Source organism: Ascidiella aspersa, chromosome 2, assembly GCF_963924565.1.
Source record: "Ascidiella aspersa chromosome 2, kaAscAspe10.2, whole genome shotgun sequence".
Taxonomy (NCBI): domain Eukaryota; kingdom Metazoa; phylum Chordata; class Ascidiacea; order Phlebobranchia; family Ascidiidae; genus Ascidiella; species Ascidiella aspersa.
Window position 1 is genome coordinate 35,458,014 of NC_139448.1, and position 18,639 is coordinate 35,476,652.

General features: G+C 38.1%; 1 long non-coding RNA gene across 1 annotated transcript in view; it reads right to left on the bottom strand.

Moving 5' to 3' along the window:
* Positions 1-18,238, bottom strand: part of LOC146165514 (uncharacterized) — a 91,455-nt gene extending 73,217 nt beyond the window's left edge. Inside the window, exons 1-8 of the long non-coding RNA XR_014494546.1 lie at positions 18,131-18,238; positions 17,124-17,209; positions 16,760-16,889; positions 16,252-16,416; positions 11,613-11,744; positions 11,356-11,433; positions 10,380-11,116; positions 581-662 (exon numbers count right to left, since the gene is read on the bottom strand). This is a non-coding gene — a long non-coding RNA (uncharacterized LOC146165514). The remainder of the gene's footprint in view (positions 1-580; positions 663-10,379; positions 11,117-11,355; positions 11,434-11,612; positions 11,745-16,251; positions 16,417-16,759; positions 16,890-17,123; positions 17,210-18,130) is intronic.
* Positions 18,239-18,639: the final 401 nt, after the last annotated feature.

The following is an 18,639-nucleotide window of genomic DNA, read 5'->3' on the forward strand; positions in this document are numbered from 1 at the left end:
TCATTTACTACCACCATTTTGTCGGCAGGTATTTCCCCCGAAACGAGCTTAATACATTATTTACGTGGAAGGCGCGCACTACCGCGCCTAATAAGTGATTGTGCCTATGTGATGCGTGGCACCATTATGCGCGGGCAAAAACGAAAAAAAATGGAGCTATAGCAAAAGGGAAACATCTTACACTATTGGTAAACCCGTCCTGTTGGCCTTGTTTGTCATTCCCTCAAGAAGGCTTTCCGAATAGTAAGCCGAAACCTTGGTTTAACAAATATATACTAGAAGAACTTATTTTTATTATAATATGCCTTGTAGAAACAGCATATTATTCACCCTACTTGTTATAATGGTCGCCACATTCACCTTCTTTATTTGTGCGTATACTGTTACCATACTGTAACCGTTTAACTATCTTTATTCACATATTTTGCTTTTTCACTTCATTAAAATAAACCAAAATCTAACATGTGAGTTCGGCGAAATGCCAAGTTAATGTCAATAAGCTGACAGACAAGTTACCAGGTCGTTGTATTGTAATGAAACTTTCCCTGTGACTTACCAACCTCCTGACTTGCTAACAAACCTTTGTAGTGTTTTTTAGTGTTTCACACAGTAGTAGCTTTCGCGGTCTTCAGTGAGAATCGTTGAACAAAAATGTTTAACAGCTGTTTGAAAGAAACCCTTGATTAGAAAAATGTTGTTAATGTACGAAGTTTCGAAGTGCAAGCTGGTTTCCAAAATTACCAAAGTTGGAAGTTAATACGTTAATAGGTGGTTAAACTTCAGGGGCTCTTAGACTGGGGTACATGGACCCCTCGGGTGTACGTGAAGTGGTTTTATGAGGTCCATGAAGGCCCAATTGAAATATTAGTGTAAATTTGAGTAATCATTTTTTAACAAAAAGTGTTAAATTATACATGAAACGATTTTGCACTGATTGCATATTTAAACTCCATTGCGCTTACACATTTTGTTGAACCGGAAACAGCAGATTTGTGAAATCTATGTGTTGTGACACAAATTTATGACGTGATCTCTAAAATTTCTTGCCTATACTGGTCCACGCGAAGCAAAAATATGTTTTAGGGGTCTGCGGTAAAAAAAAGTTCAAGAACCCCTGAAATCACTCTTTATATCCGAGTGATCAATCAGCCAAAGCTCACTGTAATATCTAGGTTTATCACTACACGGTACACGGAGTTTATAACATTATCAGAACGTTTCAATATCATAATGTAACTAAAACTATCCGACTAGGGCCGAATTGAACTTACTGCCTAATTTTCGTATGATAGATGAATTAAAACCGTCTTTGCGAGTTTTGTTGCTCAGGGTGTGGATCATTAGGTAAGATACACTAACACTTCAGTATATGTTTTTTTAAACAAGAGAATATGTGATACTGATCATTTGTAAGCTCTTAATCATGTGTTTAACGGTTGGATTTGCAAACAAATGTAAAAAAAACATGCAACCATATGTAAAAAATAACGTAGCATGGACGCCTTGGTTTTATATCAGTGTGTAGCATAGATTGTTACGAGTGCTCAAAATTTGCGCTAAATAAGTTGTCAAAAAATGACCCCTGAATTATATGCAGAGTGGTGAACGAATTAAAATGTCTTTTAAGTTACGTTAAACAACTGTACAAATGTAGGAATTCATGTGGAAATAGCACTTTAAAGCCTACGCATCAACAGATATATAACAGTCAACTTCAATATGAGCTCGTGCGTCGATAGCGAGATTGCTCAACTTTGCGAGGTGTGTGTCGCCCTATACCACCCTAAAGTAAATGAAGTTGCACATGGAACTAACAATAGGCTACCACAGCACTAGGCTAACATAGCACTAGGCTACCACAGCACTAGGCTACCACAGCACTAGGCTACCATAGCACTAGGCTAACATAGCACTAGGCTAACATAGCACTAGGCTAACATAGCAAAGACTATAGCTGAAAACTTGTTGGGACGCCCCCCTGTGACGTCAAATGGAAATTGATGCCGAGCTGCTTTTCCTATAATTTGTTTATTAAGGTCACGATAGCATCCGAACTAATCAAAATTGGTAAAATATTTCTTTTCATTTCATCGGAAGACTTTCATATAACGGGTTGGGTAAAATCAACAGAAGACCCTTAATTGAATTAAAACGGATTTAGCCTAAAAATACCTATGTTCATTTTAGGTGAAGGATTATAATTGTTTTTTTTTTATTTGAGGGACATTTTAAAGTTCCAAAAGATAATTGTGTATTTGAAAATACATTTTTTTTGGTATATTGAACAAATTTAAATAAATATCGAGGAAGTAGATATAATAGACGAAAACTTTTTTTTTAAAGTGTAGGCCTACGGATAAAGAACACATCTTAAGAAAATAAACTCTTTCAACGGAATTTTAGTTAACATAGCGGGATCGTCACCTGCGTACTAGCGATCTGCGCAGACCAGCGCTTTGACCAGCAGACCGGAACGCTCGCCATTATTAAACATTATTATTTTTAAACCCAAAATAAACCTTTGAAAGGGAATAACCTGCGATTTGCGATACTAGTACATGCCTATAAAAAATTTGTTGTAACCATGGCACCATTTTACTGCAATAAAAGATAAGCCTACACCTTATGTGGCAAAACATTACTGACCGTAGTTTGTTTTGAATTCGTTTTCATTGGTTTTCTTTTGCGTTCTGGTTAAAACTCACTTCACCATTGCAAGCCAATTCTCGTTTGACCAGACAGTAGATATAAACTCACATCATAGTAACAAAAGTCAAATCACATTATTTGTTGCTTATATAGAGGCAAACTGCTGTGCAGTATCTATTAAAGGCAGTAAAGTGGACAGGGCGTTTAAGTAACTGGATAATTACGCAACAGACACACACACACAATCAAAGTTTTCGTCGTCTCCAACATGAATCGTTAAACAAAAACTGTTTAGAGGAACCGGAATAAAAAATGCCATGGTTTTACAATTGTTAAGAGTGAGAAAATGACGATGTTTTGATACCGGTTTACAAAATCACCAAGTTTAGAAAGTGGCACGTAAAAAGGCGGAGATACTAACTCTTTCTATTCAAGTGTTAAGTGTTAAAGTATTAATATTCAGGGTGATGTGTTGGTATATCAAAATACACCAATCGTGTTATAACATTGTGAGAACCATAATAGAATTCGTTACCGTGTACAGGTCTAGTGTGCATAATTAGAGTGGATAGAGTAACCTTTTAATATCTCTTTTGTTTCAAAAAGGTGACATGAGCTGTGGACACATTGTCGCAGTCTAATTTGTGACTCGATCCTGCTGTTGAAGTGTGATAAAACATTGTTTAACGACGACGGTTTGTTTGCTCAGTTTACTGCTCCGGGCAAAGTCAGGCGAATAAACCGTCGCGACGTTTACATAGTAAGTCGCCGCCAAGTGCAGCCATATCCATCCACACGCCATAGCGTACAATCCAGTTATAATACAAAACTAGCTTGGGCACAACTAGCTGGACATGGTCTTGGTGACTTTCCAGGTAAACCATACGAACCGCCTTTGCTTATACTTCTCGAAACTCCCGATTAAAAGTCAAATGTTAAGTTCGCAATAACATCGAAAACAAATCGAAATTGGTTGAAACTTTCTTTGACAATCTCGGTTTAGTTTTTTGAATTCTTTTTAAATTAGTTTGGTTTAGAATTAACAGAAAAGTTACATGGTAATTTCATTGGTGAAAGTTAACGCATCATGAAAAGTCTAAAATTAACTTTTCTTGGGACTTGCGGCGAAAATCAAAACAAATTTGTTTTTACATTTTAATCGGAAAGTTTCGCAAGTAAGGTAACAACTAATGATGTGGAAATCGATAAAATGAATTATTCCAAACAAGATCACGAGATGCTACCTACTTCTGTATAGGCTTGATATATTCATTGTACGTCCAACTACGACCTCCAGAAGATATATTAAGATTTATTTGGAACGTTTATAAAATACTACGTACTTTTGTATGGGCTTTGAAGAATTATTCCAAAATAGCCAGAATCAGGCCTAAACAACACTTAAACTAACCCCAAATCTCACCACTAATTACGTCACTAACTCCCCTAATGTCCTCAACCAAAACCCACTTTCTAACCCCACCCTTTACCCACCTATAACCACAAACAGGCCCCAAAACCGGTGCCAAAACAGCAGCGCCCGAAAGGCGCCGGTCCAACTAGGGCGTCCCAATATCGACACCAAAACGGCCGATGCCAGACCAACGGCCCCCAATTATCCCATATTCTCTACCTACAGTTTCAGGCGTTATTTTGTTTGTCCATTTAGGCCTTATTCTGATGAATTTAGGACGTATTCTGACATGTTTAAGTCTTATTCAGAGCATTTTGATCTTATTTTGTGATATTATTGTGTTTTTGGCTGTATTATGCCGTTGATCTTAATACTATGGTTTTATAGATTTTTCTGCTTTATGTATTTTTGCTTTATAGGTCTTATTGTGTGCCAAAATGTTAGGGTAAAAGTTCGTTTAGAGTCTAAACTTTAGCCCAAATCTGAGAAAACAATACAAGCAAATGTACTGTTCACTGTACATTTGCCCATCACTGAAAGGCCTACTACTTGACGAGGTGTTCAAAATCTGCATATGTTTGCGTATTTTACGTCGCCTCTTAAGCGACCGCTGTTTGTTTTGAATTCGTTTTTTATTGGTTTTCTTTTGCGTTCTGGTTAAAACTCACTTGACCATTGCAAGCCAATTCTTGTTTGACAAGACAGTAGATATGAACTCACATCATAGTAACAAGAGCCAAATCACATTGTTTGTTGCTTATATAGAGGCAAACTGCTGTGTAGTATTTATTAAAGGCAGCAAAGAGCAAGGGCCATTTAACTAATTGGTTGGGCATGCCGCAAGCACACACACACAATAGTCGCTTTCGCGATCTTCAGTGAGAATCGTTGAACAAAAATGTTTAACAGCTGTTTGAAAGAAACCGTTGATGAGAAAAATGTTGTTAATGTACGAAGTTTCGAAGTACAAGCTGGTTTCCAAAATTACCAAAGTTGGAAGTTAATACGTTAATAGGCGGTTAAACTTCAGGGGCTCTTAGACTGGGGTACATGGACCCCTTGGGTGTACGTGAACTAGTTTTATTAGGTCCATTAAGGTCCAATTGAAATATTAGTGTAAATTTGAGTTATCATTTTTTAACAAAAAGTGTTAAATTATACATAAAACGATTTTGCACTGAATGCATATTTAAACTCCATTGCGCTTACACATTTTTTGACCGAAAACAGCAGATTTTTGAAATCTTATTTGTATTGTGACATCAATTTATGACGTCATCTCTAAAATTCCTTGCCTACGCTGGTCCACGCGAAGAAAAAATATTTTTTAGGGGACTGCGGTAAAAAAAGTTCAAGAACTCCTGAAGTCACTCATTATATCCGAGTGATCAATCAGCCAAAGCTCACTGTAATATCTAGGTTTATCACTACACGGTACACGGAGTTTACAACATTATCAGAACGTTTCAATATCAACATGTAACTAAAACTATCCGACTAGGGCCGAATTGAGCTTACTGCTTAATTTTTTCGTATGTTGGATGAATTAAAACCGTCTTTGCGATTTTTGTTGTTCAGGGTGGATCATTAGGTAAGATACACTAACACTTTAGTATATGTTTTTTTAAACAAGAGAATATGTGATATTGATCATTTGTAAGCTCTTAATCATGTGTTTAACGGTTGGATTTGCAAACAAATGTAAAAAATATGCAAACATACATAAAGAAAAAAGAAGCATGGACGCCTTGGTTTTAAATCAGTGTGTAGCATAGATTGTTACGGGTGCTCAAAATTTGCGCTAAATAAGTTGTCAAAAAATTACCCCTGAATTATATACAGAGTGCTGAACGAATTAAAATGTCTTTTAAGTTACGTTAAACAAATGTATAAATGTAGGAATTTATGTGGAAATAGCACCTTAGAGCCTACGCATCAACAGAAATGTAACAGTCAACTTCAATATGAGCTCGTGCGTCGTTAGCTAGCTCGCTCAACTTTGCGAGGTGTGTGTCGCCCTATACCACCCTAAAGTAAATATAGTTGCACTCAGAACCAACAATAGGCTAACACAGTAAACACTAGGCTGAAAACTTTTTAAAACCTCGGGACGTCCCCCTGTGACGTCAAATGAAATTGATGCCGAGCTGCTTTTTCTATTATTTGTTTGTTAATGTTACGATAGCATCCGAACTAATTAAAATTGGTTAAATATTACAACAAACAAATAAGGATTTCATCGGAAGACTTTCATATAACGGGTTGGGTAAAAGCAACAGAAACCCTTAATTGAATTAAAACGGACGAATTATTCTAAAAACACCCATGTTCATTTTAGGTGAAGGGTTATAATTGTTAAAGTTGAGGGACATTTTAAAGTTCCAAAAGTAATTTTGTATTTAAAAAAGCAGTTTTTTTGGTATATTGAACAAATTTAAATAAATAACGAGGAAACAGATATAATAGATTAAAGCTTGTCTGGTCTAATGGGTAAGTTGTTTTAAAGTGTAGGCCTACGGATATAGAACACATCTTAAGAAAATAAACTCTTTCAGCCGAATTTTAGTTAACATAGCGGGGTCGTCACCTGCGTACTAGCGATCTGCGCAGACCAGCGCTTCGACCAGCAGACCGGAACGCTCGTCATCGCAATGAGAGTTCCAAATTATTTTTAAACCCAAAATAAACCTTCAATAGGAAATAACCTGCGATTTGCGATACGTTCCAAGTGGGTATATGCCTATAAATAGGTTTAATCGTAACCATGGCACCATTTTACGGCAATAAAAGATAAGCCTACACCTAATGTGGCAAAACATTACTGACCGTATTTCTTTTGAATTCTTTTTAATTTTCTCCCTATTCCTGTTTTTTTACAAGTTCATTGAAAAGTTAAATTATAGCACTTGGTAAATAAACAGTAATCGCTTAAATTTGTTGTTTGGAATATTACATTGCCACGTTTTTGTCAAAATATGTGGTTATTGGGTATATTTTGCAAGAGTTGTACGTGATTGAGAAATATTTGCGCCCACTTTTGAAACCCTATTTATCATAACATTAAAAAAGGCACTTTAATACAAAATTTAAAAAGCAGGGAGATTCTAACCCAGGTAAACAGATATGTTTATTGTTACGGTAATAGATTCCCAGGAAGCGGCGAAAGACCGTTAGGTCATCAAAGTCAGCTCCCTCATCGCAATATCATTAGAATACATTTGAAGGCACACAGTTAAGAGTTGGATAAAAAATTGAAGAACAAATTGAAATTCAGTAATACAATAGAAATTTTTGGCCACTACAGCAAAGAACAGCGCTTGCATGAAAACAAAGGGAATTTGCGCATGGCACATTTACCATAGAATACAAAAAGCAACAAACAACAAAACCATAAAGCTGCTGATATTTCGGGCAGTTTTTAAATTCGCGAACCACAACTACGCTCAGCTGCGCCTCTTGTGGCCGAATATGTAGCTTCGGAAACTTTGACGGAAACTTTTCGGCGCTTGCTTCACGAGCTCAACTCTCTGTCGCCTCTAGCGAACAACGGCGGCTTGTTTAACGAAAGGCTGACAACTTGGCGAGCCGTTTTAGCGCTGTCTGAAAAGCTGCAGCGCAACAATTACGAGGAATTTGGAATTCAATTCAGCTCTCTGTCGCCTCTAGCGAACAACGGCGGCTTGCTTAACGAGAGGCTGACAACTCGGCGAGCAGTTTTAGCGCTGTCTGAAAAGCTGCAGCGCAACAATTACGAGGAACTTCAAATCACATTCAACTCTCTGTCGCCTCTAGCGACTAACGGCGGCTTGTTTCACAGAGGCTGACAACTTGGCGAGCTTATAAGCATAACGTTAGCGCTGTCGGAACATTAGGACTTAGCTGATAATGTTACAATCTGAAAAAGTGTTAGGCTCCCAACGTTAGGTTTTTAAGTCACAAAAACAACTTACTTTTAATAATTACCTTTTATTGCAAAATATTTATAGCTAAAGTCACTTATACAGTCCTTCAAAATTATTAACAGACTGCGAAGTTTAAAGCAGGGCTGCGCAAAAGTGCACCTTCGGCGGGATATCAGAGACAAAATATTTTTCAATTATCGCAATTATCAGGATGGCCGTGGCTATTTATGAAATAAATGGCTTGCTAAGTCGTCGGTATTTGTCTTGTTTAAAACGACGGTTTATAAAAACTAAACACATGTACCAGCATTTCAAAGTACATTTTCTCAGGTCGCTAGATTTTATTGCATATCGAAATGATTCAGTGAAACTGCGCTTTCTTGGTATTTTTCATATTTGTTTACATCTGTTTACCACAAAAGTCATTTTTTTCCATTATATTATACGTGTTGCAAAAAGAGCTGAAAATGGCAGAAATCTCTGCGCACGACGTCAAACTATAAGCTCAGGTTTCCTGAAACTATAACCTCAGGTTTGTGTTTAACCAGTTGCGGTATAATTATAAGTTTCAAAATGTTTTGTTTTTCTCGTAACAGAATTTTCCACAAAACAAAGCATTACTGGAAAGACTTGCATTCCATTCCGTGTTAAATTTTATCCTTGTACACCGTTACTATAACGTGTCTGTACGATTACGATCGATTTCAATACAACAAACTAAGAATTCCTGCGGCAAAGCTAGTATTTAAGAGAAAGTACTTTGTGCGCAACAGGGGACGCTATTTTGCACAATGTGCGTAAAAATGTGCGAACATTTAAACTGCCTTGAAAAATGTGCGCGCTGTTTTTTAAAAATGTGCGCACGTTTTTCACATTTTTAGAGTTAGAGTTTAAAGTTTAGAGTTAGAGTTTTGAGAGTTAGAGTAGAGTTAAAAGAGTTAGAGTTAGGGATTTCCGAATGTGCGCACTTTTTTGAGATAGGTTATGTAAGCAAACTAACTCTAACTTTAAACTTTAACTTACAAATGTTCTCACATTTTGAAGGCTTTTTACAATGTGCGCACAGTTTTTGCAAAAAATGTTCGCATCCGTCTCTTTTTTGAATTTTGGATAACAACACTCGACACTTTGTATTTTACTCTGATAACCCGTATGTTGAGTAATAAACACGCAATCCTCAAACTACGTCATAACTATGATCAAACGGGCACATTTGGTTTAATTATTACGTTCAAATGTGACCTTTTTCAGGTTGTTGAACCTAAAAAGGATGAATTTTTCGGAATTAAAACCAGACCATTTTAAGCTTATGGAACTGTGAGATTAAAAATAATTAATTTAAAAAAATCCTAAGCACTTTTACTAATTTTTCAATTTTAATTCCTTAAATTGTTTTTCAACAACAGTGTTTATTTTGATCATGTTAAATGAACAATTTTTATACGGCGTTTCTTTCATACCCTTGTGGCCGAATCCTTTTTTGTTTTGTTTTTCGGATTTTTTTTTTTCGGAAACCAAAAATTAAAACTACGCCAGATCTTTGTCGCCTCTACCGAGCAAAGGCGGCGTGCTTTGACAAACGCTGACAAAATAAAAAGTCAATAAGCATAAGGTTAAATTGTACAGAAATTTAAAAATGTCATCTAAAAACGCTTGACCCTAAGTTGTGTGTTGAAATGAATTGGGAACCAACAACTAACAAAATGTGACTCACTGAATTAATGCTGGCTGTTAGTACGGGACCCTGGATCCTACGCTATTCCCGTATGGTTTGCAGTTCTGTTGTTATTCCACAAACACAGATATGTTTGCGGTAGCTAATAATCAAAAGACAAAACCTTAACAAATGAAGTCAGGTCGATCGAAGGGTAAAGAGTCAACTTCACGATTACAACAAGTCAAAGCAATCCGTTTGGCTCTGCAAACCAGTTTAGCTCTAAGGTTGTATGTTTCAGTTGTTGATAAGCTAGTCAATGATAGATGTTAGTTAACCGTATATACACATGCTTGCGTTAGTGGTCGAATGTATAGAGCTTATTGTTTCGATGGTGTACTGTGTAAGTGCGATGTTATCGTTGCAACTTGCAAAGTGTCATAAATCCAAGCAGCGGTCAACAATGCCCTAACCCTAACCCAACCGTAGCACTGTAGCCTGCTGCTTGGTTTTATGTGAGTATCAACTTGCTTTACTACGGAGACTGCAACAGTTAGGAACAAATAGCATTAACGAGATAAAAGATTTTAAAAAACCCAGCAAATAAATCGCAACACAAAGACGCACACATAAAATAGCTTAATGAATAGTACAGGTGACATTAGACTTTTTTTGGTGCCGCTGGTGTAAGTAAAGTGAAAAAAACATTTTGTAGTTCCCAAATAAAGCAATATTGTTTAGCGTGTAATGTTCAGCCCACCTTATGTTGTAACACAGGTCGCTATTCCCTCCAAGCTCCAAGTACCATCAGCTTGGCAGGTTGAGAGCCCGGTAGCTGTCCCTGTGTAGCCAGTGGTGCAGGTGAATGTGTGGCTCGCTCCAAACCCACTGTTTGCTGGGGCTGCTGACACACCAGCTTGGCTCGGATTTCCACATCCTCACAACACACAACATGATTGATACTTTGTGAAAAAGGGATTTGATTCCTTTGTGCACAATGTGGACTTTTTAAAACTCAAGTGGTTTGCGTGTACATTGTACATACAATGCAACACATTCATGTACAATTATTCTGTAGGGTTATCTAAATGCGGTAAATGGCCTAGTTTTGAGTTCTGCAAATCATTTGAAACTATAAAGATTGGAAACAACATTGAGAATATTACTTATGTTTAGTCTATTTCAACAAACAAGAATTTGGGCAGTGATGTACTTATTTTTTTGATTTAGAGCATCATTAGGACCTTAAATATGGAAATAATTGTAAATAAATTTAGGACAAATCAAGAACTGTAAGTACGTGTTAAACAGATAATTAAGATAAATAATTACTCTGAAAAAAAACATATGAACAAATGCACTTGCAATTGAAAATTCCAAATAGCCGAAAGACGCAGATGAATCGTAGTAGCCTTGAAGACTTATGTTGTACGATGCAGAAGTACGTTGGTTTGGAATCCAATCGATAAATCAACTGAGCTAACGTTTCTCACAATGCTTCAAATTAAAATATTCAAATTTGTAGCATGAAATTATATAGTAATAAAGTTCAAACAGTAAACATATTTTCTATTATTATTGCACAGTTAAAAGTGCATTCATTATTTGTGTTTGATGTGCTTAAGGAGTTTAAAGAAGTAACAACAGGTTAAACAAACAAAATAAAACAATCAGTTGGTGTTGAAAGTGACGTGCAACATACTCATCAGTAAAGCAAATGGTAAATGCTTACTTACTAACTTCAATAACACTTGACTTTGATAAAAACTTCTTGAATATTTATAACAATCATACGCATGGCAATCTCCAACCTCCTAAAACAAGAGAAACAACAGTCATTCAAATATGCTCAACTGGGTTCAAGAAATACAAAGACAAAGTAAAGTATAAAAAAAGTAAGATTATGTTAAAACAGTGGCGGAAAGTGAACATAATTAAAATAATAATATTAAAGAAGAAAATTAAAATATAAAGGCGCATGAATCATGCTTACATGTTGGGAAATAAACCATTTGAAGCGAAAAGCTGTAGAATTGGTCACAACTCACAAGTGATATTGATGCAGTTATGTTGCTTTCTGGTAAGAATCCATTTGGTGAAGTTTCAAGGGTTAGGGGGATTTTAACTGAAAATAAATAAAGTGTCATTCACCTGCAACTACACTTTAGGGAGAATTGTTGTAAATCAAATAGAATGCAACAAAAGCAACAATCCAAGACTTTCCAGTTTAATAAAATTAAAATGTGTTGTAGGAGCCAGAGCAGTGCACACGTCAGCTTGTATTTTCGAATGACCGAGCGAGTGACCGCTCGGAAAGAGCACGATAGAAAGACGTGTCGCGTGTAGCATGTCGCGTAACACATATAATAAAAGGATACGCTACAAAACCCCCCACCAGTGCGTTAGTCACGTTCGGTAACGAGCAGGCACAGTAATAACACGACCACGTCGAGTTAACCTCGGTCGAATGGGAAAAGAGGGTTGCGGTGGTATGCATGGAATATCGGGACGTTGCGGTAAACATTGGGTAAAAGTGGGGCGAGTATTTTCCATGTTCAATAAATCATTATCAGTGTAAGCCGGTTTAAGTCGGTCAATCGAAACAGTATCTACACGGCCATTAGCATTAATTTTGAAAAATTTACTGTTTCTTTCTATAACGTTAAACGGGCCGTCGTAAGGACACTGTAAGGGCGATCTATGACAGTCACGACGCACGAAAACAAATTTACACGATTGGAGTATACGCGGTACACTACTATGCGATTGTCTGTGTCGTGATGTCGCAATGGCGCGAACGTTCTCCATTGATTTCCGGAAGTTGGACAGGAATGTTGTTACCTCCGCTGTGGTTGTAGTGGTGCCGTGTGACGGTGGTGAGAAAAACTCCCCTGGTAACCGCAGTGTCGTGCCGTACACCAGCTCTGCGGCAGAACAACCAATGTCTTCCTTCGGGGCCGTGCGAATGCCGAGCATGACTGCAGGAAGTTGGTCCACCCAGTGGTTGTTGTCCAATCGGGCTTTGAGTGCTGCTTTCATTTGCCGGTGGAGTCTTTCCACTATTCCATTGGATTGCGGGTGGTAAGCGGTGGTTCTTTGGCGATGGGAACCTAAGAGGGAGTTTAGGTTTGCCCATAGGTTAGACTCGAATTGACGGCCTCTGTCGGAAGTTATGGACTGTGGTGTACCGAAACGAGATACCCACGACAGCAAAGCCCTGGCACACGACTCTGACGTAGCATCCACCATCGGGATCGCCTCCGGCCACCTAGTGAAACGATCTATAGAAGTAAATATGTAAGAGTAACCCTGCGACATCGGAAGCGGTCCGACGATGTCCACATGAATTTCTGCAAATCTTTTGTCGGGGAGCGAAAATGAACCAAGCTGTGACAATGCATGGCGGTGAATTTTCGCCCGCTGGCATTGTAAACACGTGCGAGCCCACAGCCCAACATCTTTGTTTAAGCTATGCCAAATGAAACGATCGGAAACTAGTTTACGAGACGCGCGAATACCTGGATGTGAAAGGTTGTGTAGTACATCAAAGACAATGCGCCGAAATGCTAGTGGCACAACGGGTCTGGGATAACCTTTGGAAACGTCGCATAAAATAGTATCGCTAGATCCAAGGAGCGGAAGGTCCTGAAATTTAAGTGACGTTACAGCTGTTCGGTATGCACGAATGTCACGATTACCTTTTTGTGCTGTAGCCAAAGCGGCAAAATCTATCGCAGGAGACATCGTTGAATTTATAGCAACGCGAGATAATGCATCTGCGGCAGAATTGTGAGTGCCCTTAATATGTCGAATATCCGTTGTAAACTCTGAAATGAAAGACAAGTGACGAACCTGGCGTGGAGAAAGTTCGTTGGAGTTTCTGTCGAACGCATGACTTAATGGCTTTTGGTCAGTGAGCACTGAAAATTGTCGTCCTTCTACAAAGTATCGAAAATGCCGAATGGCCAAATATACTGCGAGAAGTTCGCGGTCGAACGCACTGTACCTGGTTTCGGCGGGTTTTAGTTTTCTGGAAAAGAATGCAATCGGTTGCCACTTGCCATCGAGGTATTGTTCGAGAGATGCGCCCACAGCAACTGCAGAAGTATCTGTTGTTATTCGTGTTGCCGCATCAGGTTTGGGATGTACCAGCATCGTTGCTTTGGCAAGTGCGTGTTTTGATGCTAGAAAAGCAGTTGTACAGTCGTTGTTCCATACGAAATCGTTGGTTTGCCCACCCAGGGCAAGGTGGAGTGGGTGGAGAATTGTTGCTGCTCCTGGGATGAACCTATGGTAAAAGTTTAAGAGACCCAAATACTCACGAAGGCCTTTCTTGGATGTCGGTTGCGGGAAATTCTTAACAGCTTCAACTCTTCCGGCAAGTGGCGCGATTCCTTCAGTTGAAATGCGGTGTCCTAGAAATTCAAGCTCTGAAGTACCGAACTCGCACTTGTCTGGATTCACGACAATGCCGAATTTTGCAAGCCTTTGAAACAATTGCCGCAAGTGCCGCCGATGTGCACTTTTGGTCGGACTGAATACAAGAATGTCATCTAGATATACAAAGATAAAATCCAGCCCTCTACATACCTCATCCATGAAACGTTGAAATGTCTGGGCTGCATTGCACAACCCGAATGGCATACGTGTGTACTCAAAAAGGCCGAACGGCGTAATAATGGCGGTCTTTGGTACATCTTCTGCTGCTACTGGAATGTGGTGATAGGCACGGATGAGGTCTATTTTGCTAAAGATTTTCGCTTCGTTTAAGTTAGCAGATGAGTCCTGTATAAGAGGAATCGGATATCGATCAGGAATAGTTCGACTGTTTAGATTCCTATAATCGCCACATGGCCTCCATTTGCCTGACTTTTTGCAAACCATGTGCAAAGGCGAAGCCCATGTACTAGACGAACGGCGCACGATTCCTAAGTCTAGAAGGTTTTGGAATTCCGCTTTGGCGATTTTCATCTTTTCAGGAGAGAGTCGACGTGCCTTTGTATGTACTGGGGGACCATTAGTTACGATGTGATGCTTAATATTGTGTTTCAAAGAAACGTCATTGTAAACCGCGCTTTGAATAGAAGGAAACTCTTTAAACAGTGTTTCAAATTCATTTGTGGCATGGGTTAATGCTACCAAACCAAAAGAAGATGAGCGGGAAACACCAGCGGAAACACAGTTAAATGTTTTAGCATCGATAAGTCGATTTTTACCAAGGTCGATTAGTATTCCGTTATGTCGAAAAAAATCTGCGCCGAGAATCGGTTGCGTGACTTCGGCTATAATAAAAGACCATACATACTTTTTGCTGAGCCCGATGTCTAGGTTGATCGACCGCGTACCAAATGTTGCGATGGTGCTTCCGTTTGCTGCAACGAGTTCCAGCTTTCTTTTACAACTGTTGCGATCCATTCTTGTGGCAGGAACAACACTAATCGCAGCACCGGAGTCCACGAGGTACCTTTGTCCAGTGGTGCGGTCATTAACGTGAAGAAGGCGGCGAGAACAACCAGCGGCACTAGCCGCCATTAGTGGCTGGTTGAGGCGTTTCCCTTGTACTCGCAGGGAGAAACGCACTTTTGTGCTTTAGGACCGAATCGCCTGTGGTACCAGCACAGTCGAGCGTCGTGCAGGTTTCTTGTTTGCGGCGTATTGCGCTTCAGAATTGCAATTTCTTTTTGCAGTTGATTGACTTGGGCCAAAATGGGTGACGTGTCCATCAGGTCAATCATGTTGTCAGCTTTCTGCGCCAAAGCTGATAATTCCAGATCAAGTGTGGCCAAAACTACTCGCAAATTGCCTGGTAATCGTTGAAGAAAAAGTTCGCGAAGCAAATTTTTCGAATCTTCTTCGCCCATAAGATGTTGCATTTCTCGCAACATTTCTGAAGGCTTGCGATCGCCCAGGTCTTCATGTCGAAGAAGTTTCTGTAAGCGTTGATGCTTGGTCATCGAAACCCTGCTGATGAGTGCACATTTTAACTGCGCGTAAGGATCCGCGTCATCTGGGTTTTTTATAATGTCCCGCACAACGGCGGCGATTTCGGGTGACACTGCTGCTACCACATGATGGTACTTTGTTTTCGATAGTGTCACGCCTTTCACACTGAATTGTGCTTCTACTTGTAAAAACCATAGTTCGGCGTCTTGTGGCCAGAATGGCGGAATTTTAACAGCAACGGCTGCGACATTTTCTTCGTCCATCATAGAATTAAGTTAAGTGCGTTGAACATAAGCTAGCCTACAACCTAGCAATGTGTTGTGGTTTTACCTTGCACTTACTTTGCTTGCCGGGGTCACCATTTGTAGGAGCCAGAGCAGTGCACACGTCAGCTTGTATTTTCGAATGACCGAGCGAGTGACCGCTCGGAAAGAGCACGATAGAAAGACGTGTCGCGTGTAGCATGTCGCGTAACACATATAATAAAAGGATACGCTACAGTGTGTTTGAATAACGTCAAATCTACTTCAAACACTCTTAGTCACTTAGTGTATGCATCACCCTAATCTAGCTGCTTATGCCTCCACAAGAAACAATAATAAAAAGTCACTTAGTTACATTTTATGCTAACAACATTCTGTGTTTGTTTATAAAAAAGCTGTTTAAACAAGGAAGAATTATTTTCTTACCAAATATACACAAAGGTGTTCGCCACCACTGAGCATCACAATCGCAGTATGACTGTAGGTTCATGCCAGTATATCCACTTTTGCATGTAAATTTGTGACTGCTCCCATGTCCCTTGTTGGCTGGAACATCCTGGAGTACTCCATCCAATGTCACATTTCCGCAATCTGAATTAAAAGATTGGATTTTTTGCCACAGTCAAAAACAGTCACCCATCTTTCAAATAACATGATAGCACTTAACTAAAATCGTAATTTTTTTTTATTACTGATCTTTTTTTTAATCAGCTGACACTTGCAACAACTAAAAAACAAAAAACCGAGAAATACATAAAAAACTTGAGAGTAGATTTATGGACGAATTTATTTTTTTAGGAATATATTTGTGTTGGTATAGCTGTATAATACATAAATATCTTATCACCGTGGTTTATAAGTTGTTATAAATACTCAGTTGTATCTTTTATTTCACAAAGGCTATAAAATGTTAAATAAAGAAAAAAAAACTTACATCGTACATCAAGATTGAAATTTTGAGGCCTAAACCATCAGTCGTTGTGACAGAAATATTTTCATCCTTTAAAATGAGCGGCTCCAATCTAATGTAATTGTGTACGAAGTAACTACCAATCGAACAACTGCTGGAAAATGAAAGAACATTTATTCTTTTGTGGATCAGGTTGTCTCGGTCGGTTGGGTAAACTAATTTACATAAGTTCAACTGAGTTCTGTCAATTAAGTTTAATTTTTAATCTTATGAGTGAATATAACAAATTCATATTTTTTTTGAATTCATTTAGATTTTATTTTAGTAAAAATGTGGGAAATTAAAACACTATGCTGTAATTTCATGGATACCGTCAAACCAAACCAACCTATGTGTTCTGTTGTTGTTAATGCTCCCATTCCTTTGAGTGCATTCACATGTGGAGAAAACATTGTAGGAACATGTGATGGCAATCTAAAAGTTTAAGTGTAGAATCAACGCTGACTACAAAAAGGGATTCAGCAAAGATTGCATTTTGTTTATTTTACGGTTATTTGAGGAAGCCAATTACCCATTTTTTACACAAATATGCTACAATTTATTTTAGTATGCTTATTTTTTTAGTATATTTATTTTGCTAGTCGGGCTTTGGATTCAAATAAGACTACCTGAGTCCAGAGTCGGACGTGCAAATACAATGCAAATTCAGAACTAATAAGGACACAAACTGTGAAGAATATTTTCAAATCACATATTTTAGCGAGTGAGTTATATGACAGCCCCATGAGAGGATTGTTGTATATACAGCATCCAACTTATTTTAGTTACAGAAATAGTTTTATCAGGCTGTAGAGTTGGATTCTCAGGCTGAAGCGTCAGACTCTGTTTTTGTTTAATTGACTCGCAGTCCTGGTGTTAAGAAACAACTTGAGTCTGATTAGAATCACCCTAAGTTCATTGTCAATAAGGAGAGTTTTAGAAGGTAGCTTAGCGCCAGCAACGCTAGGTAGATTGCATATTATGGAACTGCACGTGCATTAAAAGTAATAAAAATATGAAACACTACGCTGCAACGTCGGACTCAACTATATAAACATTGTACCCTGATGTTCAATATTAGAAGTTAGATTTGATCTGAAAATATCAGGGTCTAACATTTACTGAATCAGAATGCGAGCACATGTTTCAATAACAAAATAGTCATAACAAAATATATTTTTGTAGCTCTAACAACTTAATGACAAGGGTATCAGAATGTTTTGAAACAAATTAGGAGAAAATAAAAAAATAGCTGTTTAAATCAGAAACCAACCTTTCTTCAATAAGTGGAATACATTTAACCGAAATTGTAACCTTTTAATAAGAGAATCATTTATTAAAGTTGTTAAAACTTACATCTCCATCGATTGCAAAGTAGATTTGGAAGTTGGTCTTGTCAAGTGCGATGTAAAAGTTCCATTTCCACCAACAAGTAGGGTGGCACTTGGCTAGATCCAGAATCCTTTAACTAAAAAATATTCATTTTATTACATGTATATCCCATTAATCCTTTAAAATATAAAAGTGTCAGGAAAAATCAACAATATATAATGGTGACAAACAACAACATCACAAATACAACATAAAAAGAGACACAAAGTGTGGTTTAAGAATTTGCAATATTACAATATTATTTGCATGGAAACACATTGACCTACAATCTATCATTTTCACAAATTAAAATTGCATTATAATGATGATTTGGCACACCACAACTTTATAATATACAAACTGGCGGGTAGGATTTAGCCTTTGATCTGTAAATTATTGTTTTTACAAATCAAATCTTTCACTGAGCAGAAAGTAACGTTTGATGAACTCCAGGTTGATCCCTTACCCTTTTTTATGTGAATATTAGACCGAAA